The following is an 11,363-nucleotide window of genomic DNA, read 5'->3' on the forward strand; positions in this document are numbered from 1 at the left end:
TGTATGTCAGTTTCCCCCTTTCCTCTGGGTTAATCCTTTTCTCCCTGCCTACTCTGTTAATACGCCACCTCTTTTCCTTACTTCCATAGCCCCAGGAATGGCAGTCTGGAGTTTCCAGTTGTTTCCAATACTCTCCACACATCACGTTCTGCTTGTTGGACCAGACTTTCTTCCAGCACTGGTTCTGGCTCTCCTTCCCCAAGCCAGCTGACATGTTCGGTTCTGCGTATTGGCTGATCCCAGGCTACCCTGTCATGCTCTGGGGAACTGAGCCATGCTCAGCAATGTCTGAAATACCATGCTACTCCAACCATCTTTTTCCCTCTCCTTCTTTCTATATGAAAATATCATGCCTTCTCTGAATCTCTTGATTAATCACTGTGGCGGTTCCTTTCCACAGCACTTACAGTGTTCTATCTTGTATTAGTTATTTGCCAGTCCTTTCTGAATAGAGTACCAATTTCATGAAAGTATGGACTTTGTCTTAAACTCCATGTTACCCTAAATACCTTAAATATTGTGGACACCAGAAGTTGCAGGATATATTTCAATCTTCCTTTCTGGGAATGTCAGACTTGTAGGTGAACATGATTATCTGACCACTTTGGCAATCCAGAACCCAGATATTCATTGTTGACTTTCAATGTGACCCCATGAATCTGCTCATAGAATCTGGTACATCTCAAAGCTAAGGTTGTAATAGTACTATCCGAAAATTTTCATGGTTTGAACTCCTCCACTTAAGGGTAAGCCAGAGGTGGAGAAAGAAGTGAAGGCGTGAGGAGGCAACATTTCGAGTGCTGGAATATTGGATTGTTAAATAAAAGTAAAATGAGTGGGGATCAATGAAAGGGCTGCAGAGAAGTAACTTAGCTCCATTGAACTCAAAACACAATGCACAAAAGAGAACTTGGGACAAAAATCCATTACCCACAGATAAAGAACGTTGCTTAAATTATAGAAGGGAGAATTAAAGTTAGTTACAAAGCCAAACTCCAGCAGTAAGTGGTGATAATTACTTGGCAGGTGCTGTTGATGGAGTAGAAATAAGGCAGCTATGACTGAAGACTTGTCCATGGTGTAGATTCCAGCTCTCCCGAATGTTTTCAGAGCAGCATTCCTCAAGGCAAGAGGGTAGATCAAATACAGTTTGGAGGCCCCTTTCAATCCCATTTTCTGTGATTCTATTAGAGTTTTCTTAAATGTTATCCAATGCTTGCAGATCAAAAGACACTTCATGCCCAGTGAGTCCACATCTGGACTGACCCTTGGGGGCCCAAAGTATTCTGGAAGGTACCCTAACTTCTGGAGGAACCTCTCAGCTACTGAAGGTGGACAAGTCATTGGGCTTTTTTTCTTTAATTCCTTACCAATAACAGCCTTATTAACAATTTTATTCTAAAAAAAATCCCCAAAGTTATCTTAAAATCATTACTTTTTCTACTCTAGATCCCCTTTCTCCCTAGCAAACAAACAAAAACCAAACTTTTGATGACTAGTACACTCATTGCAGAAACATAAAAAAAGTTGTTTCATGGACTGGGCTACAAAGTACCAGAATTAAGCACTGAGTAAGTCTCACTGATGCATGCATTGAATACTTTTACTGGTGTGGCTTTGGTGATTTTCATCACTCTTGTCTTTGAATGTTGTATTTGCACTGGGCAGCTGGCCTAAAGTCATGACATAAGCTGTGTCTGAGATCTGTTGCTTGTCAATAATTAATTAGCTTAGGTTTCAATTATAAAGAGCAGATGGGTGGTGATATATAGCTCTTCATGTTTGTGTACGTTCATACAAAGGCTTAGTCAGGGTTTCAGCTCCTGGAGGGCAGAAATGGATGACATAAGTATTTCGTACCCTTCACAGTATTGAGGACAAAAAGTTTCTCAATGCACACTTAGTGAGTAGAGTTAGAAATGGAAATGCTTGTAATAACAGAGGATATATTTTACTACTTCTTTCTGTTACCTGAACATTTTAATTATAGATGTGGGAAAAAGATAAATGTCATTGGGACTGCTATAGGTTATCAGAAAAGGGAGGGGATTATAGTAAAAAAAATTATAATTCAAAACAAACTAAAAGCACCAACGGTGCTCAAAACTATGGAATATATTTCTGGAAAGCTGAAGACAGAGAGAGGGTGTAAAGGTCAAGAAAGCAATGGTTCAAAAAAAAAGGGGCAGAATTGAGAGGGTTCTTCTGGAGGGGATGCTGGGTAGCCTCAGTAGGATACATGCACTTTCTGCTGGAAACAACCTTTGGGATTAGGCCAACTGGAGCCAGTCAGGTGCCAGGACATTTTCATTTGGGAGAAAGAGAAGAGATTGTAGGCCTTTCTTTCTGACTTCCATCCTGCCCACACCCTGAAACAAAAATCAAATCAATTCACCTTGAGAGTTAGTCATATACCTGTTATTGTGTTAGGATTATGTGTAAGGATTCCTTACTTGATACCTTTGTGAAAAGACTTAATAGGTTTCCCAGGTCTTTAAAGTTCTCAATGGCATTTTTTAGACTAATATGTGCAGTCTGAATTTCTCTTTCTAATTGACCATCTCAGATATGTTTCTTCCTGCAAAGCATCAATAAGATACAAATGTGATCATGTCTAGATATGAGAAAGAATATCACAACCTGCTCCAAAGTAGTGAGAAACTCAATGGTTTTTACAAATGAATCAATAAACCCATTAGGGGACATTCCCTAGGAGTATTCTAAATAGGACTTGGTTATCCAATTGGCAGTTTTGATGTCTGAGAGGACAGAGAAGTAACTTCTGCAATCACATAATATATGAGGATTTGTTCCTACAGAGATAACAGTCTTAAAATCTAATAAGCAATGGAGAAAAGATAGTAAATGAAAAATAAATCCAACTTGTGTTGAGATAAGTTAGATGATCTGAAATCAATTCGTTTTCCTTTTCCTCAGGATCTCATTTTGACAAAAAAATTGTGGGATATATAACAAGTATAAAAAAGGAAGCAAAAATCACGTATCATTTCTTCACCCATAGGTAGTGTTAGTTAATTTGGTTCATTATCTCTTAATTCTTTACCTTCCTTTATTGCTTTGAAATTTCACATTTTGCCTAAAAACAACGAGTTGTTAATAAAATCAGTTTTCATTATCGGATTAGTCAGCTTTATGCTCCACCAAACCTCTCACCTTATGAACATGTGAGGTCATCTTTGTCAAGACCTGACTATCTTAAAGGGTCCAAAGATACACCAGGATTTCTCTCTGCTTCTTCAATAGCCTCATTATGGAACTATTAAGCAGTATTTAATGGTTTTCTGTAGAACATAAATTGCTCAAACGAAATAGGATGATTATTTCAGTAAGAGCCAATATTTGTTGACTGTTTACAATGTATTATCTTGCTGAATCCTCACAAAAATAAAATGAGATTGGAGTACATATTTCATTGAATTAACCTGAGGTAGAGAGATTAAGAAACTTTTGCCAAATCACACAGCTAGTAAGCAGGAGATCTGAGATTTAAATCTAGGTTTTTCGACTCCAGAGTCTACCTATGCCCATCGAAAACTATGTGAAAGTGTTCTTAGGATCCTTCAAATCTGTACTCTAAGAAGGCATTCCAAGATAGCAAAGAACTGCTCTGTTTCTGCTTGGGGAGGTCCTGGCACATCTACTTTCAAATGTCACCACATTTTTGTACATCTGGTGCCAAAAAGTTCATTAGATTTAGTTTGTTTTCTTTGATTTCAGCAAATTCAAAATTTGTGCATGGACTAACTTTAGTACATACATTACAGTCCACTAAAAATCCTAACACCTTCAACTTTTAAACTTTTCAGTTAATCTGATTGGTTCATTCCCTATGACTTCCTCATCTCTTGACTGGAGAAACTCAGCTTCCTTTACTTTTGTCCCCAAAGTGTTCCCAGAGGAAGGGCACTGAGCCTGTGGAGAGGTCCAAAGGCCCCCAATATGAGCCTGTTTGTTTTCCCTGCATGGACAGTTCCACGTTCCTGTGTAGTAAAAAACATAATTGTCTCAAATTTTTCTGTAACCATTTCTAGGTTTTATGCCTTAAGGGACTGGTTTCTATTCCAGCGTCTTCTTTCTATTTTACCATACCTCCATTTTCCTTCAGTCTTTCTATAGGTATGCATGTTTCAATTTCTGTATGTATAAAAGTGCATAATTATATGGGGCTTATTTCACAGACATTATTGGGTGCTGTCCTAGACAGTGAAGGTGTGGAGGTGAGTGACACAGTTCCTGTCCTAACAGGGATGTCTTCTAGTGGGAGAGGGAGGCTAGCAGAAACCACTGGCGGCCTAGCATGGCTGCCAGCAGACCAAGCACACAGCAGCGAGGACAGGCTCAAATGTGGAACGTGTCAGGAAAGCTGCTTTCTTGGGTGTAAACACTTACCACATAAATTTTATTCATAACATGACTTCAACTTCTATTCTTGAGTTTTTTATTCTCCCAAGCTCTGTAACCTCAATGACAATCATGTACAAGCAAGGAAAACGCAGAAAGAAAACCGTGGTCCAGAAAAGCAATTCAATGTTTCTTTTGAAAATAATGAAAAGAACTATATCCCCAAACTCAGCAAAACCACGCTTCATAAATAGAAATGGCCCTGGGTGATTCGGTATCAAAAAGAAACAAAAAAATCCTACAAAGATCTGACATTGTTAGGAGATAATAATTTGCCCTGGCCTGTACACCCTTACAGGCCCAAATTGAAAATGAAAACAGACACACAACCCTTGGAGAGGATCCATGCCCTTTTCATAAGGCACTGGGCCACAGTGTAATTTCATATTGCTAGGCATCGCATTCCGTGTGATGCACCACCTCCACCTGTGTCTCTTTGCTTTCTGCAGAAACTCAGAGTAAACTGCCATTCTGGAAACTCCCTCCTCCTAGGAAGAGCAGCCCAGAGTAATTCTGTGCAATGGTAGTCATCAGTAAAATGAATTCCAAACAGCTCATCATTTCTGTTTTTCCCATAAGTGTTGAAATCACAAAGTGCTCAAGGCCTGTGCTTCTCGATGTCACATACACTCCATGCGTCTCGACTCACTTTCACTGAGAAGGAGGATCGCTCAAGTGGGCAATGCACTTCTCTGTCAATTTTGGTCTCTTTCTCTCTCTCTCTCTCTTTTTTTTTTTTTACCGTATTTCCAAGGTGAACTACCTTTCCAGGGCTCAGGTATTCTGGACCTTCGGTCTCCCTGGTTTCCTGCTCCTCTGAACTTTGGAATGAGCTGCCTCTGAAGTTGACAAGAGCCACTGAATCTGGGTCAGCAGAACTGGACATACAGAGATGTTCCCAGCGAGAATGGGTGTTAACTCCCGTGTGCCTCCATGGGTGTTCTTTATTCTGTCTTGAAAATAAAACACAGTTGGCAATTTACTTGACAGGATTAGTCATCTAGACATTAACTTTAGCCCATTTCCATTCTTGCAGTGAACTTTAGAAGAAAGGCACTTTGTGCCAGTGGTTTTTATATTTACTTTATTGGGCATTTCAGCAGAGGCAGGATTTAGGTAAGCAGTGAGGAGAGTGGAGCAAAGGGAGTGAAAATGAAGAAACAGAGGCAGAAACACGTATGGGCATAGCTGGGATGCTGAGATGGGAGTGCTGTAAAATCAAAGGATGGTGTGTCTTGAAAAAAGGTTTAGTTTAGGAGTGGTGGGAAATAGGGAGCTAGGAAGGTTCATGAATAAGAAAGGGACAAGATGAAGACAACTCTGCAGGCTTAGTGTGTCAGGGATGTACGAAAGCTACTGGAGGTGGGGCATGGGGATAATAAGGGTGAGCACATTCATCATTCCCGTTTGGAGGAATTTAAGGGTTTAGTACCGTGCTCCCCCTTCTCCATGGTCTCTTTTCAGGCAGTTTCAGTTTCCCATGTCCACTGGGTCTGGAAGCAGAGGCTCCTCCTTCTGACTTAGTGTCAGAAGGTCAGTAACAGCCCAAGTATGCCCAGGCCTGCATCCTCGGCCGGCTCACCATGTGGGCACTTTGTCAGCTCACCTGGTCTCACTCGGTCATGGGAAGGGTGAGCACAGCACAAGGCGCTGTTCTGGGGGACAGAGGCCACATTCACACCGCTTTCCTGACAGCATGTGGTTATCATTGTTCTGTCTCATCACTGATTATCGTGATTCCTCTGTCCCTGCACTGGGTGTACACACTGCGCTTTATCACAGGTGTGCGTGTGCAGGGACGCCAGAGTACCTACGGAGTTTATATGTCCTCCAGGGGGACTACTATGTAGTGTAGTTCGTGGATGTGTGGAGGAAAGGATGCCATCAGACCTGTGAAGGGAGGAACTTACACCATGCGGTTCCAACTTGACCCAGGATTTAAGGAAAGCCACACGAAGGGACTCCAGGCTCTGAGCTTGGTCAGAGAGAGCAATCGCAGCGCCACTCCTGCAGACAGTGAATGGGGCCGGCTGACACGATTCAGTGTAGTCAGAGGACTGTTTCAGCTTGGACATACTGAATATTAGTGATTGACAGACCATCAGATATGTAAATATCATTTGTAAATGATATGCTGATATGTAAATACCAGCAGGCTGTTCAGTAATCGAAGCCGTCAACATTGGTTGTTGGAAAGGAAACAAACATAGGAGAATCAAAAAATGTCCCCTCTAACCTGAATGTGATTTTGAGGAAAATGTTTTGAAGGCTTGATATTTCCGAACCTGAAAATTCCAAGTAACGAAGAATTTAACCCTTATCAAAATTTCTTCATAAATGTCTGAATTGAGTTCAGTCTTAGTTTATGTAGTATAATTTGTCCAATAAGTCTACAAACACATTTGACTGAGAAAACCATGGTCAAAGATGAAAGGTGTCCTCTTTGGGGGCAATCTTAGCTCTTTCATTTTGGAGTTTCTGTATTACTGAGGGCCTGCCTATAATTTTTCCATCAATATTTTCCTGATATAGAACTGCATGAATAGGGTGAAAGATATGACATTAGTACCAACAGGAGTTCTCAACCCTGGGTGTCTATTAGACTCACCTGGGGAGTTTTAAATATTGCTGATTCCAGACCAGTGAAATCAGTCTCTCTGAGGGTATCTGGATGTCATTATTTTGTAAACTCCCCAGGTGATTCGAATGGAGATGCAGGGTTGAAAGCACTAGACAAATAGATAAACAGTGGTTCTCAACCTTAACTTCACCTTGGATTTACCTTGGGAGCTTTAAAAAATATATAGATGCCTGACTCTTACCCCAGGGATCCTGAACATTAGGAGTTTGACAAAGTTTCCAGGTGGTTCTATTGTGCAGCCAAATTTGAGAACCACTGACCTAGTCTCTGGTTGTCTTAAGTCACACTTCCCAACTTCACTATTGCAAACAAGTTTTTACACCTGTCTGGGAGGGTACAACTAGCATAGCTGTGGGAGAATTGCTTGATATTTTTGCCATAGGCACGATGAGCCCAATTGTCAGCTAACTTTTGATTGCAGAGTCTTTCTTGCAGGTAATAATGATGTAAGAGGCAGAAAAACATCACTGGGATTTTCAGATCCCAGGTTGAGTTTGCATTTTTGGCAGTTGGAAAGTTCATGTCTCAACTTGTAAAACTGAACTTATTTTGAACTAAAAGTCACTGAGACAGTAAATGCCATTTTACAGGTGTTTCTCTGGTGAACAACTCTGTGACAAAGAGACATGTACACATCTGAAAATCATAGTAACTCCTGTTAATGACAGGAAAATCTCGGATTTAACAAAAATTCTCCTCCAATATGATAGAAGAGGGTAACTAAGAGTATTGTACCCATTCATTTTTCTAGCTGAAACAGGTATATAATTTCTACCTCCCTAAATCTATATATGTTCTAGATTTAATCTGAATATCTTTAAAAATCAAAAAAGATATTTGTTTCTCAATTTTAATAAATAAGCTTGCTTAATAGGCTACAAATCTGTGACTTGAAATGTTTCTAAAAGGAAATACTTTCTCTGCCAAGAATGCTCTATCATTTACTCAAGTGCTACTTCTTCTGGTTTGTTCAAATTACATCTTGTCTGTTAATGTGCTAAGGCTGCTATAGCAAGATAGCATAGACTGGGTGACTTAAACAATGGGAATTTCTTTCTTGTTGTTCTGGAGACTGGAAGTCCAAGATCAATATGCCAGCAGTTGCAGTTCCTGGTGAGGGTTCTTCTTCCTGGCTTGCAGACAGCTGTCTTTGCTCTGTATCTTCACAGGTAGAATGAAAGAGAGAGGAAGAGAGAGAGAGAGGAGAGGATGCTCTCTGGTCTCTTCCAAGGGCACTAATTCCATTGTGAGGACCCCACCCTCATGACCTCATCTAAACCTAATTACCTTCCAAAGGTCCCGCCTCCTAATCTATGGCAATGGACATTGGAATTTAAACATATGCATTTTGGACAAACACAAACATTCAGTCCATAATGTGTGTGAAATCTTCCTGTTTCCATTTTGCAGTGACTCCTCCCTCCGTTGAGTTCTTGGCCTGCCCTTCCATGTACATGCATTGAAAACAACCTTGTTCTGGATTTCCTTCTCAACTAGATTAGAAGCTCCTTGAGAGCAGATGTGAAGCACAGCTAATTTATATATACTCAGCCAGCAAAATGCCTTCTGCATGGTAGATGCTCAGTTAATTAGCATTGGTTGGTGATGGACTACCTGGTTACTCTGTGATTTGGGGCAGGTTACATTAACTTCTCAAGGATTAGTTTCCTTATCTGGAAACTTATCTGGAAACATGGAGGTGATGATACAGACCTCCTAGAGCTGTGGGGAGGATTTAGAGATAGAATGTGCAAAAGTTGCTTAGCTTGTCTGTACACAGGTGAGTGATTACTCACTATTAAATAAACTAACACCAACTAAGAGAGTCAAGTTTCTCTATCTCCACAGAGCAAGGAAGGTGGGCAAGGAGTACTGGGAAGGGATGGGAAAGTGGAGTCTGTGCCTCAGGTGAGTGGTTAAGATAATTTCATTTGAGAAGGGGCTAGAAGGAAGTAAAGGTGCAAGCTTGGCAGATACCTGGTAAACTGCCATCCAGATGAGGAGGCAGCAGGTGCAAAGGTCCTGAGGTAGGAGTGGGCATGCACACTAAGGACTAGGATGAAGACTTCCTGGCTCTTGGGGCACTTCAGTAGAGAAGAAAGACCATCTGCCATGGGTGGTGCATAAAACATCCCTTCTTTATAGATTAAACTTTAAATTATGTGAATGGGGGCACTTTTTCCCAATGTTTTGTGTAGGTGTGATATTTTGATACTTTTCAAAGTGGCCACGGGAAGTAGGTGCATTTGAGAGCAGTCTGACTTCAGTGTCTGTCTCCATGTTACCATCCTGAATGTATTTCTATCAGAGGCATGTGTTGCTTATTTCTTTCTGGAGGAATACAAGGGATATTTCTCCAGAAACTGTGTCCCAGGTCAAGGATGATAGCTTCTTCAAATTCAAAAAAGATTTAAATTGAGAGGTATTTTTTTTTTCCTGTGCTTTTATTCCTTAATAAACTCTCCTAATCCAAATGAGTTAGACAGAGCTGCTACTATTATCTTCAGTTTACGGAGACAGTAACTGATACTGATTTCATGATGTTTCTCCCAAGTCAATCCAAGTACAAATATTTTTATGTAAGTAATTTATAGGTAAGTGATTTGTGTATGGGAGGCAAAACCATTTATGTTTTTGTCATTAAGCCTGTAGTTTTAAGGCAAAAAGAACTTCTAATTGTCATAGTTTGGTTACTGTGCACTTTTAAAATTGATGTTAGACCTATTATTTTAAAGCCCAGCTACATTACTTTTTTCTCACCATGGGGACCATGTCATCAGTCATACATATGATAAGACTTGCTATGTGGGATTCTAACCACCAAAGGGTTCTCTCCTGAGAGTGTGTTTTCAAAATATTTAATGCATGTCAGCTTCGTCTTTCCTTTCCTCTTCATCTTTTCCAGTTTTAGCAAAGAGTCGTATTTATTTTTATTTATAAAATAAAAATGAGCCCCTTTTGTGTTGGCATAAATACTGGTGTGTAGCAGCCCTGCTGGGGCCATGCACCAGCACAGTAAGAGGCCGGGAGGGAAAGAAACTGGGCTTGGGGCTTCATCCCAGGGCCACTGAATCAGAAGGCAAAGATTCCACTCATTGCTGAAACAACTGGAACAAGAGAAGCAACATGGTTTCCTTGCTTTCTTGAGAACTGGAGCTGCTCTCCCGGTTTGCTTAAGTTGAGTCTGCACTGAATTTTGTATATGTTCTAGAAGCATTTATTTCTGATGCATTTTTTACGAAGCCCAGCACTTTATAGACTCTTCTCTTTTGTTGGCAGTTACAACTAAAAATTATCTTTAAAAATTAGTTTCCAGTGATTTCTATATTTTTAAACAACAGGTCAGAGTCCATATATTTTGTATGGGTTTTCTTAGTTATGGATCATTTTCTACATTGGAAAAAGAATCTATGTTAATATTTGTGTTCTCCTCTTATTTGGGGAGATCACAAAATAATCGGATGATAGATATGTCACAGATCATGGCTGATGGTCCAAATATGTTAATAAGATCATTAATTCTATGAAAGTTTAAAATTCTTAAGGTGAGATTACAGTGGTGTTATTTATCAGCCATTCTGGAATGGTCTGTGCTCATTTCTCTGTTCACTTGCCAGTAAGTTCTATCACCTAAACAATGTCCTGGGGCCAAGCTCTCCACCTGGGGAGGAAAAGTACAGAGGTTTGGTGTTGTATTATCTCCAGGAAACTTCACCCAGAAGTTCTAAAGCCAATAATCCATTTCTTACTGCTCCTCCCTTCCCAGCTGTCCTCACACAGACACACCCTGAATTAATAGAGAAAGAAAACAAAAATGTCATTCAGAAGTTTAGCAATAGTAGAATATATACTTGTGCATGTAAACAACCACCACCAAAAACTTACTATACAAACAATGTAACTGGCTTTTTTTTTAAGGAAAGTAATTCTAGAATATCACTACTGTAACAAATTTCTTCCTGTAGTCAATCAAAATTTTCCATGCTTTTTTTTTTCATAGAAGAAATGTAAATCTTGTGTCCTGTGTTCAAAATAAAATTACTGCCAGCATTTTCTCATGGAGACTAGGTGATCTACTTGACAATGTGGGCTAGAAGAAAGTATTAAATTAATTTTCTATCAGTGTGGAAAAAAAAGCAATTGTTAAGTGGATTTGATGAAATAATATAAGTCAGTTAAGTAGGACCTAAGTGCTCCATGAACGTTGGCTATTATTATATTGTTATATTTAAATAATATTTTAAATAAAATCATAAGTGTATTATATATTTTTAAAAAATATACTGGAAAATATGTACTT

This window comes from Manis pentadactyla, chromosome 3, assembly GCF_030020395.1.
Source record: "Manis pentadactyla isolate mManPen7 chromosome 3, mManPen7.hap1, whole genome shotgun sequence".
In the NCBI taxonomy this organism is placed as follows: domain Eukaryota; kingdom Metazoa; phylum Chordata; class Mammalia; order Pholidota; family Manidae; genus Manis; species Manis pentadactyla.